Here is a 12,906-nt window from a genome sequence, read left to right as displayed (position 1 = left end):
TTACACACATAAAACCTCATCGGTATATACAAATTATTTATTTCTACTAACGTGGTCTCGCTCAGGTAGGCGGGTGTTTTGTTCCCTCCTATCTCGGTTAGGTAAATCATTTGACTTGTAGTGGGTAAGGGTAGGTCGGTGACAGATATGGATGCTCCTGTGTCCACCAGCATCTCACATTGCCTGCCCCCTACTAGTGCAGACACATAAATCCTTCCCTCCTTCTTACTCTTATGAATGGGGGCTGCAGACTGTCAATCTTGCTGACCTCAGAGATTCCTTGGTTCCTCCGGTTCTGCTGTGGTCATGGATCGGGTCAGGGGTCTCCCATGTTTATCCCAACACACTGCTTCTGTGTGTCCATGTTTATTACAGTGGCTACAATGTTTCCCACTGCTCCCAAATCTGTTTCCTTTCCTTGGGACCCCGCAATCCCTCGCAAAGTACCCTTGTCGGCCACAATTGTGGCAAGTCAGTTTGGACGTAGTTCCGTTCCCGTTACTGTAAGCGGCTACTCTTTCTAGCCTTGCTCTTGTTTGGGATTTCTCCTCTCCGCCTCCCGGTACGCCACTAGCCCATTCTACCAATTCATTGTAATCTTGGGACATAATCACTTACATTTTTAGGATGGTTTGGTGAGCACTAGAGAGTCCATCCTTGAAAGCCTGGATGAACGCTCGATCCCCACGACCTGGGTTTCCTTGCCCTGAGCATTCCAGATATACTTGGAACAACCGTTGCCCGTACTCAGAAGCTCCTTCCCCCTTTAGCTGCTTGGTTGTGGTAATTCTGCTCCAGTTAGTAGGAGCATTCCCTAAAACTCTCTGAATTTCTGTCTTAAACTGGGTGAAGGGTGCCTGTTGGGCATCTATTTCCGCTGTTAGGGCGACTACATGTGTCCACCGTCCCCCACTATAATCCTGTGCTGGAGGAGCGGCGGGTCCACCTGCTACCTGCCCCCACTTATCCGCTGGACAGGCTGCCCTGACCAGCTGGTGTACGTCTCTCAGGTGTAATTGGTGTCCTACCCAAATTGTATCTAATTCTTCCCAGAATTTAGTGTTTGTGCTTCTAGGATGTAATTTACCCAGGGAAGCCATTATCTTCTGCCTTTCACCTGGGGTGAATGGTTTATAATTCACTTTTGGCTGTGCATCTGTTCCCCCTCCGGTTACTGGCACTAAGTTGTGTTCTAGCGCTTCCCACTCCTCTGGAGGAGCGGTTGGTCCCTGTCGTGTGGACTCATAAGGAGGTAGAGGAACAGATTCCCCTCTCCATTGATTCTCTTCTAACACTTGGTTTTGTTTCTCCAGTTCCCTTACTCTGGATTCTAACTCTCTAATCTTTTCTTTATCTTCACTCCGCTTTTTAGTAGAGGCGACTACTTGCTCAATTAGTCCAGCTAACTGATGTACTAATAATACCCCTGTCTTCTTTGTCTTGTTTCTCTTTTCCCCATCTATCCACTTTCTCTGCTGTTCTAAGGTCTGAGAAGCATCCCAGCCATCTCTTTGCATCCTCTTTATTAACGCTCGTCTGTCTGTCATGTACACTTCAATGAGAGAACCTGCACATCCCCTCTTAACTTCTTTATCTGCCATCTCGCAAACTTCACTACCCCCGGTCACTATTGCCTCCTTGGCAACGTGTTTTAGGCACCGTACGGCCATGATTACTCCCTAGTAAAGTGTGCTCTCTACTGTAGGGACTTCACTACCCCGGCCACTATTACTACTCTAGCACTGTGTTTCACTACCATCTCAGGGTTTCAATTTATACTCACGGCTTCCACTATTACCGCCTCGACAATGTGTTTCTCCACCGGAGTCCGGCTCTAGGTCAGAGTTGATCAGCTCCTTTTCCGCACCGCTTTACAACATTGAGAGTCCAGTACCCAACTATACAAACTTTCATGCAAACAGGTGGCAACTCTGTGTTTGTTCGCCACCACAGAGTTTGATGTTAACTGACCTTTGCCACTTGTGCTTCACAATCCTAAGTGCCCTTGGTGTCTCTATGCCCACTTCAGGGTCCTGACCTTCGCATGGGGGATTTCCCCTCTTAACAATTGGTCTAAGGCTGCACGTTTGAGACAGGCACTTCCTTGTCCTCTAGTCGGTCAGCACAAGTAACAGTTACTTATCACTATCAGCAGTTAGTACTTATCACTATGCCATATACAATCAATACTTATCACTATAAATACCCCTTAATTTTTAACCCCTTTTAAACTGTATTGTTGACCCTGTCTGACTCCCATAGATTCAGTGATCTCTACCCCGGCTTTCCGATCGTGGCTAATCGATTGAACTTACCAGCAATGAGATCCTGCCGACTACGCCAATTGTTGTGGGAAATTTACCACTTCGGAGTCAGACTTGGAGGTTTCAATAATACAGCTTTATTTTGGACAAGGCTTTGGGAGAAAGCACTGGTACTCCGCAGTACTTGGCAGCTACCTTCTCAACTACACAATAGTAGTTGATCATTTTTATACCTTTTAGACAATAGGCAGTACGGACATTAGCCGTTAACACATCGTTACAAGTTGACTAGACAGATACGGACATCGATAGTTAACACATCATTATAAGCAGACAGATACGGACATGGACAGTTAACATATCATTGTTCATAGAATGGATACATTTATGCAGTTATGTCCTCTATCAATGACTGCTTTCGATCTATACATTCAGTGGCTGATCTTGTTACATTTATGTATTTATGTCCCCATCTGTGGCTGACCTTATTATCAGACTCATTGTTCTGGGTCTGCTCTTATCTAAAGTGCCTCAAGCTCTGACCAGCTTCCTGCAGCAATTCAGATACTGCAGGTTTTAACTTTTTGTGTAACTGTCTGTGCCAAAAGCCAGTGCCTTTTAATGTCCCTTCCCAGGTAACCATTTTGCGTGCCAGGTAACCATTTTGTGTCCATCACTTTAATTCTACCATAACAAGCCCTTTGTAACTTTACACCATAACGTTCAAAGCCTTCCAAGTTATCGTAACATATCAGTGTTAGGTCGTAAAGAATGGCAGAGTTCCCAGTCAGCCATGTGATGTGACTGTACGGCAGCTCCAGATTATAATATGCATTGGAAAAGTACATGTTGCTGTGGTAATTCAATGATCTGTAACTCAGCCTCACAGGCTCAATATTGGAGATAGTTTTACACTGTTAAAGTTGCAACCTAAATCCACCCTAAGATTCACCCACCTCCAGAGGGAGACAAAGACTACACCTCAAACCTCCAATCAATCAAAGCTCTGTAAATTTTTTCCCCAAACCCGGAGATAACTCGGTGAAATTTTAGGCTTCCATCCGATCTCTCACAGAGCACATTATCCAGCTGTGACTAGTCCAGAAATAATACTCTCTTCCAGCTCTAGCGACACAATTGCTCGCTGCAATGAGAAAACTCAAGAGGAAAAAGCATCTTTAACAACAGGGTAATATTTACTTAAAACATGGCTGTTCATAGAATCACAACAGTGCAGAAGGAGGCCATTCGGCCCATCAAGCCTACACTGACAACAATCCCACCCAGGCCTTATCCCCGTAACACCATGTATTTACCCTACTAACCCCCCGAGACGAAGGGGCAATTTAGCATGGCCAATCAACCTAACCCGCACATCTTTGGACTGTGGGAGGAAACTGGAGCACCCGGAGGAAACACGCACGGACACGAGGAGAACATGCAAACTCCACACAGACAGTCACCCAAGGCCGGAATCAAACCTGAGTCCCCGGCGCAGTGAGGCAGCAGTGCTGGCCACTCAGCCATTGTGTCACCTCCTACTGCTGGGAAGAGTAAACTGGTGGGATTGGAAGAGGGGATGCGCCAGTATCAAAAACGTCAGTGAGGCTCTGTGCTGGATTCCCAATGCTGACCGATCCAAAGTATGACAACTGTCAGCAAACACAAAATGACATAGGTATATCAACAGGAAATATATCAGTGTTACATTTGTTATTGGGCTTAGATTCCTCCACATGCATCAGAAAATGTAAATCTCCCTATCCCCCAGGACATGGTGCAGGAGCTGAGGTTTACTGTCATTTCAATGCAAGAGAGATAATGGGCAGGTATTAATTGACCCAACAGAGTGGGCATCATCAGGGTAGGGGAGAGGTGGTTGGGCCAGTGCAGGAGAATTGGGTGGTGAGGGGAAGTATCTGTAGAGTAACCTCATCATACGCCAGATAAACCAGCGTACATCACGCAAACCAGCCTCCTATCCATTGACTCGTCTACACTTCTCGCTGCCTCGGAAAAGCAGCCAGCATAATCAAGGACCTCGCACACCCCAGACATACTCTGTTCCACCTTCTTCCGTCGGGAACAAGATACAAAAAGTCTGAGGGCCAACTGACTCAAGAACAGCTTCTTCCCTGCTGCCATCAGACTTTTGAATGGACCTATTTGCTTCACCCTAGCTATGACAGTAACACTATATTCTGCACCATCTCCTTTCCTTCTCCCCTGTGTATTCTATGAATGGTATGCTTTGTATTGCTTTGTATAGCAAAAACCAATTCTCTTCACTGTATCCCAATACATGTGACAATTTTAAATCAAATCAAATCAGACATCAGGAAAGGTCTGACTCGGGAATCCCACTATCTACGGGGTGTCAATAAGGCTTCCTAAGGAACCACAGTATACCTGGGTCCATTGGAATTCAGTGGTAGCTCAGGAACTTACTGGGTCTCCCGTATCTTTTGAAAGTGTCCAGCACACCCTGTCAACCCTCGGGGATTTTCACAGTAACTTCAGTGCAGTGTGAATGTAAGCCTACTTGTGACTAATAAATAAACGTTAACTTTAACAGTTTTGCCTGTGGCCTGGTTGTGGATGGGGGGGGGAAGGGGGCACCTCATTCACAGGCCTTCAATGCCTGATCGGCAGACCAGTCATTGGGAAGGAGGAAGCCCCCACTGAAAGCCACCATTAGCTCTGTCCTCCAACCTCCTCCCCACCCCCTGCACTCTGACCCCTTCCCCCCCGCCTCACTGCACCCATAGCTTCCATCACCCTACTTTTCTGTGTCCAGAGATCCAGTGACAATCATCAGGCTGGACCTCAGAGCATTGCCACCAAAGGTCGTTACTCCCTGTCAAATGCCATTGAAGTGTCCTCGGGCACTTAAATTGCATGGTGTCTCGCCTATGGAAGCAACGCAGGATTCTCAACACTTCTCCCACGAGAGGGAGTGGGGAGGCCATCATCGCAGGAAGTAAGTCCTGGACATTGAGTAAATATAAGTGATCACTCTTCTGTTTCCATGAATCATGCTGAGTGTCATAAATGAGGCGGCACGGTGGCACAGTGGTTAGCGCTGTTACCTCCCAGCCTCAGGGACCTGGGTTCAATAGCGGCCTCGGGTCACTGTCTGTGTGGAGTTTGCACATTCTCCCCGTGCCTGCGTGGGTTTCCTCCGGGTGCTCTGGGTTCCTCCCACAATCCAAAGATGTGCAGGTTAGGTTGATTGGCCACGCTAAATTGCCCCTTCGTGTCGGGGGGCTTAGCATGGTAAATAGGCGGGGTTACGGGGATAGGCTTGTTGTCGGTGCAGGCCCAATGGGCTGAATGGCCTCCTTCTACACTGTAGGGATTCTATGATTGCAATAAATTTGAGATTTGAGATGGCTTTGGGATTTTGGCCGTTCGATCTGTTGATTACAGGGGGTATATTGTCTCTGACTGGTGCTGCTAGCATTGTCAAAGGCAGCAACACAAGCCATTAACGATACCCAGAAACATTGAGACAGTAATCGCCAACATTGGTTGGGCAAGCAGCTACTAGTCTGTAGGTCAACCAGAAATCACCAGTCACTTCTAATGTTGAATCAAAAGTCCCATCTCCAGACTAAAAAGATTCAATCATCGCCAATCATTGCAAATCAACAGCCCAAACTCGAACAGCTGACCTTCACCCATTGACCCTATGTGTATAAATTATAGCAGGTTAAGGACCTATTAACCTGTGGCACGGTAGCGCAATGGTTAGCACTGCTGCTTCACAGCTCCAGGGTCCCGGGTTCGATTCCCGGCTCGGGTCACTGTCTGTGTGGAGTTTGCACATTCTCCTCGTGTCTGCGTGGGTTTCCTCCGGGTGCTCCGGTTTCCTCCCACAGTCCAAAGGTGTGCGGGTTAGGTTGATTGGCCAGATTAAAAATTGCCCCTTAGAATCCTAAAATGCGTAGGTTAGAGGGATTAGCGGGTAACTATGTGGGGGTAGGGCCTGGGTGGGATTGTGGTCGGTGCAGACTCGATGGGCCGAATGGCCTCCTTCTGCACTGTAGGGTTTCTATGATTCTATGATATTAGCATGTGGTATACTAAAACAGTCTCTCGCTGCTACTTGAATAACTTGTCAATTGTAGATATGGGTTTAGAGTCATGACTCGCCACAAAAGCCTCTGTCCAGGGTTTAAGTACCGAATTATACTTCAGTGCAGCATTGAGGGAGTGCTGCTTTGCAAGTGATGTTTTTCAAATGCTATATTAATCCACAGGCTGTCTGCCTGTTCAAGTAAACTTTCACAAAAAAGGAAGGGCAGATATTCTCCAATATTCACATCCTTTAATCAAAACCACCAGAAAAGATTAGCAGGTTATTCACCTCATTGTTGTTTGTGGGACTTTTTGGCATGCAACCTGGCAGCTGTAAATGCCTACCATACAACCAAGTCTACACTTGAATATCAACTGATTTCAAACATGCTGATTCCATCAATTTCCAGCCTACATAACAGAAAAAAGCCAGGCTTTTCACTCCCATTTATTATCCAATAGACTCCGTTGTGAGGATGTATCTCAGTTGCTGGTCATCTGGGACTATGGTGACTTTCCGTTTACATAAACGTATCAAGAGTACATTAATCTCAAACTCAATCTCTTTTGGTAATGGCACTAGTTCACTTAAGTGGTAACTGACTAAGAACATTTAGGTTGTAATAAAACATATTCATCATTGTGGTATTAAATATTAGCCTTATAAACAATAAAACAATCTAAAATACATTCACAAAATCAAATTATAAACAGTCCTATCAGAACCACATAATAGCAATGTCAAAAGTGTACCAGAAGATAAATTAATTGTTTCATTGCTGTATGCAACATTTAGATATTTAGCTGCTACAGAGTCTGATACATCTCAGTTAATTTCCTAGATTGGACAATGATACTTTAATTGAGGGGGTTCATCAACAATAAGACTAATGCTCTGCTGACTTAGAAACCCCATCTGAATGCAAGAAGATGCTTTGTCAATTGTAGACATGGGTTTAGAGTCATGACTCGCCACAAAAGCCTCTATCCAGGGTTTAAGTACCGAACCTCGGCTTACCCTTCAGTGCAGCATTGAGGGAGTGCTGCTTTGCAGGTGGGAATTCAGGTTAAATACTGAATAAGAACAAAGAACAGTACAGCACAGGAACAGATCCTTTGGCCCACCAATTCTGCGCTGACACATGACACCTTTCTAAACTAAAGACATTTAGCCTCTACGCGGTCCGTATCCCTCCGTATCTGAGGTTGTGAGGATGTTGGGTAAGGACAGGATGAGACTCTGTTGTGATGAGGCCTCCTTCTGCACTGTAGGGATTATATGGTAATGAATTGGAGAAAAATGGTTGTTTCTTATCCATGCCTCCAAATACTTTTCTACAATGGAGTTCTTAAAAATTTTTTTCCAACTGTTATCTAACTAATACTTGTCGAACTGATATTTTGGACAAATTTGTAATTTTCTTGCTTTTGCATTCAATGCTTCCACATTTCTCCTCATTGGAGGATTTTCAACTTGTGATCTGGTTTCTAAAGATCCTTTACCTGAAATCCTTCCTATACTCAAATGAGAACTCACAATTAAAGGTATATTTACATTTTCTGTCTCTTTCCTCAAAACTTAAGATTTTACATTTACCTACATTGTCCCGCATTTGTCATTTATGAGACCTCTAACCTCAAATGCCCAAGAAAATTCCTCTCCCCAAGCCTCATGGTGAGAGCCTTCATCTTAAGTTAGCATCATCAGCAAATTTTGGATGCTCCTTCCCACGTCAATTGAGTCAAAGTTGACCACATGATGTTCCGCGAAGAATTCAATTAAACGAATCAAGCCCTTTGGGAATCCAGGTTAAATGCTGAATAAGAACAAAGAACAAAGAACAGTACAGCACAGGAACGGACCCTTTGGCCCACCAATTCTGCGCTGACACATGACGTCTTTCTAATCTAAAGACATTTAGCCTCTACGCGGTCCGTATCCCTCCATTCCCTACCTATTCATGTATCTGTCAAGATGCCTCTTAAACATTGCTATTGTATCTGCTTCTACCAGCTCCTCTGGGAGTGCATTCCAGGCAGTTACCACCCTCTGTGTAAACAATTGCCTCTCATATCTCCTATGTCCTTTCCCCCTTTTACCTTAAACCTGTGTCCCCCAGTAATTGAAATTTCTATACTGGGAAAAAGACACTGACTATCCATTCTACCAATGCCTCTCATAATTTTGTAAACTTCAATCAGGCTGCACAACCCCCCCCCCCCCTCATCCGCCCCCCCCCCCCACCCCCCAACTCCCAACCCCTCAGTCTCCCACATTCAAGTGAAAACAAACCAGTTCTGTCCAATCTTTCCTCATAGCTAATACCCTCCAAACCAGGCAACATCCTGGTAAACCTTTTCTGTACCTGCTCCAAAGTCTCCACATCCTTCTGGTGAGAGCCTTCAACTTAATTTAGCATCATCAGCAAACTTTGGATGCTCCTTCCCACGCCAATTGAGTCCAGAACTGTACGCAATATTCCACCTGGGGCCTAACTAAAGTTCTATACAGCTGCAATATGATTTCCCATTTTTTACACTCTATGCCCTGACCAGTAAAAGCAAGCATGCCAAGCACCTTCTTAAACACCTTATCTATGCGTGTTGCCATTTTAGGGAACTGTGGACCTGTACACCAAGAACCCTCTGTATGTTAATGCTTCTAAGGGATGTGCCATTTACTGTATACTTCCCTGCTGCATCAGACCTTCCAAAATGCATCACCTCGCATTTGTCTGGATTAAATTCCATCTGCCATTTCTCTGCCCAAGTCTCCAGCCTATCTATATCCTGCTGAATCTGGCAATCCTCCTCACTATCTGCAGCTCCCCAATCTTTGTGCCATCTGCAAACTTACTAATCAGACCACCTACATTCTCTTCCAAATCATTTATATATATTACAAACAACAGGGAGTCCCAGCACTGATCCCTGTGGAACACCACTGGGCACAGATCTCCATTCAGAAAAATATCCTTCCACCATTATTCTCTGTCTTGTATAACCAAAGCAGTTCTGTATCCACCTTACCAGCTCACCATGGACCCCATGTGACTTCAATATCTAATGCTAAAAGATATATATTATTTTGAATTGTAGTACAATTGTTTCAAGGATTTCTACCCACCGGGAACGCCTAATCAAAAACATTTTTCTGAAGTACAATTAATGGATACTTATATCAGTCATCTAATTGTAATCACGAACAAATACTCACTATTTGATAAGGCACATGTACAAGAAGCATGACCTTCCTCATTGATACCTTTCAGTGTTTTAACATATGGGAGTAACAGAGAGTGAAGCTAACTTTCCAGCAATAATGATATTTATTCAGTTACTTACCATAACTCCATATACTTTTCCACCATCAAATCATAGAAATTTATAAGAACGAATTTACATAATGTCTTCTATGCCCTCAGCACTCCGCATTAACCTTGACAACCACTAATATCCCTTTAAATTATTGTTGCTGTTGTTTATAATGGAAACATTGCAGCTAATTTGCATAGAGCAAGACCCCACAAATTTCTTAATGTATCTAATTTGACTCTATGGCCGGAATTCTCCCATCCCACCTGCCACTGGAATTCTAATGGGCGGGGGTGGCGGGGGGAGGGGGGGGGGGGTGGGTAGGGAGTTGACCATGTAAGGGTCCACTGAAGTTGGATGGGAATCTCCGGTTTACTGGGCGGCACGGTAGCACAGTGGTTAGCATTGCTGCTTCACAGCTCCAGAGACCTGGGTTCGATTCCCGGCTTGGGTCACTGTCTGTGTGGAGTTTGCACATTCTCCTTGTGCCCGCGTGGGTTTCCTCCGGGTGCTCCGGTTTCCTCCCACAGTCCAAAGATGTGCGGGTCAGGTTGATTGGCCATGCTAAAATTGCCCCTTAGTGTCCTGAGATGTGTAGGTTAGAGGGATTAGTGGATACACTATGTAGGGATAAGGGGGTAGGGCCTGGGAGGGATTGTGGTCGGTGCAGACTTGATGGGCCAAATGGCCTCTTTCTTTCCTATAGGGTTTCTATGATTCTATGAGTGTGGCCGGAGAATCCCACACTATTTCTCATTGCCTTCTCTGTCATTTCCCGATTTCTCTTCTGTCCTTCAACCTCTTTGACAATGAAGTCCCAATTGTTCCGTTGGAAAATATAATGCACAGAAATATTTACCAATGCAGAACGTTAGCATAAAAACTGATAAGAAAAATGAGCGACTTGATAGATCATTATTGCTCAGAAAGGTTTTTAATCTATAGTTGTCTCACTAATCAATTCAACACGGTGGCACAGTGGTTAGCACTGCTGCCCCACAGAGCCAGGGACCCGGGTTCAATTCCCAGCGGAGTCTGCACGTTCTCCCCATGTCTGCATGGGTTTCCTCCGGGTGCTCCAGTTTCCTTCCACAGTCTGAAAGACGTGCTGGTTAGGGTGCATTGGCCATGCTAAATTCTCCCTCAGTGTACCCGAACAGGTGCCGGAGTGTGGCGACGAGGGGATTCTCACAGTAACTTCATTGCAGTGTTAATGTAAGACTACTTGTGACACTAATAAATAAACTTTAAAACTTCAAATGGTTTCATATGCTCAGTAAGACCAATTTTATTTATCATATTTAAATCTCATTTTATTGTGATTGCATTTGCAGGGACTATGGGCGGAATTTTACCATCCCACCCGCCACGGGAATCAGAGCGGTCGGGACAGGATCATACAAAAGTCCGTTGACATTGGGCGGGATTTTCTGGTCTTGGGGCGAGCGCGACTGGAAAATCCCACCCTAAGTCTGTCAACTCAGTCAAAATATAAATCATTAATCTATCGACATGCAAGGAAAACATTAGTGAACACTTGCAATAAGAACAATTTTGGTCGTGACAACTCCACCCACAACCTCGTGATGAATCAATTGCTCCCTTTGGGGAACTTTTAGAGTTGGAAATAGCTTTCAATACCTGACGAGGAATGGAGACCTTATGGAGCAGTGGGTAGCGTCCCTCTCTCTGAGCCTGAAGCTCAGAGCTTCAGGGTGATGAAGCTCAGGGTGGTGGTCGAAGGTTATTTTTGTGACTTGAAGTCTGTGTCCTGTGGTGTGCTGCAGGGATCAGTGTTGGGTCCCGCGCTGTTTGTGTGTACATTAATGATCTAGATGTGAATGTGGGGGGTACGATCAGTAAGTTCGCAGGTGACACAAAAATTGGTGGTGTGGTAAATAGCGAGGAGGAAAGTTTTAGATTACAGGGCTATATAGACGGCTGGTCAGATGGACAAAACAGTGATAAATGGAATTTAACCCTGAAAAGCATGAGGTGATGCATTTTCGGAGGACTAACAAGGCAAGGGAATAATGGGGAATGGTAGGTCGCTAGGCGGTACAGAGGTCCAGAGGGACAATGGGGTGCATATCCAAAGATTCCTGAAGGCAGCAGGACAGGTAGATAAAGTGGTTAAGAAGGCATTTAGGATACTTGCCTTTATTAGCCGAGGCATTGAGTGTAAGAGCAGAGAGGTTATGATGGAGCTGTATAAAACACTCGTTAGACCACAGCTAGAGTATTGTGTGCAGTTCTGGTCACCACACTGTAGGAAGGATGGGATTGCACTAGAAAGGAGATACAGCAGGTTGTTGCCTGGGTTGGAGTGTTTCAGCTATGATGAGAGGCTGGAGTTGTTTGCCTTAGAGCAGAGAGGGCTGAGGGAGAACCTATTCGAGGTGTACAAAATTATGAGGGGAATAGATAGGGTGGAAAGGAAGGAACTTTTCCCCTTAATCGATGGGTCAAAAACCAGGGGCATAGATTTAAGGTAAGGAGCAGGCAATTTAGAGGGATTTTGAGGGAAGATGTTTTCATCCAGAGGGTGGTGGGAATCTGGAATTCACTGCCTGAAAGGGTGGCAGAAACAGGAACCTTCATTACATTTAAGAAGCATTTAGATGAGCACTTGAAACACCATCGCATACAAGGCTATGGACCAAGTGCTGGATAATGGGATAAGAAGAGCGAGGTGTTTGGTGGCCGGGCACAGACATGATGAGCCAAATGGCCTCTTTCTGTGCTGTTAAAGTCTACTACTCTCTGACTCCATGTCTCTGCGTTCAATTCCCACTCCTGGAATTGATGGCCAAGTATGTTGAATTCATAAACTGGCCAAACAGGTCAACTATCGACTTCTGACAGTTTTCAAAAGCAGGTTGTGAGAGTGGGAATGATTTCTGGGCAGCCATGCCGTGGAAAGCGATGGGTCCTATTGCCACCGCTATCCCTAGCTCCAAAGCCCAACATGCATGTAAAAGTATATGTTGTCCCTGGTCTTCTGGCCAATAATCATCCCTCAATCATCATCAGGAGGAATAGATTATCTGGTCATTATCATGTTTCCCTCTGGGAGGTTTCTCTTAGCAAAAAGGCTGAGACACATTTTTTGTCAGCTTGGATCTAATATGTCTCTTTTGTGGGACCATGAATTGGATACAATTTGAATTGGTTTTTGGAGCAAGTAGGGTGATCGATGAGAGGCTTGCCCCATCCACTCTGAGCATTGGTTTTGTAACAGTGAGAA

Source organism: Mustelus asterias, chromosome 25 (genome assembly GCF_964213995.1).
Source record: "Mustelus asterias chromosome 25, sMusAst1.hap1.1, whole genome shotgun sequence".
In the NCBI taxonomy this organism is placed as follows: domain Eukaryota; kingdom Metazoa; phylum Chordata; class Chondrichthyes; order Carcharhiniformes; family Triakidae; genus Mustelus; species Mustelus asterias.
This window is presented reverse-complemented; position numbering follows the sequence as displayed.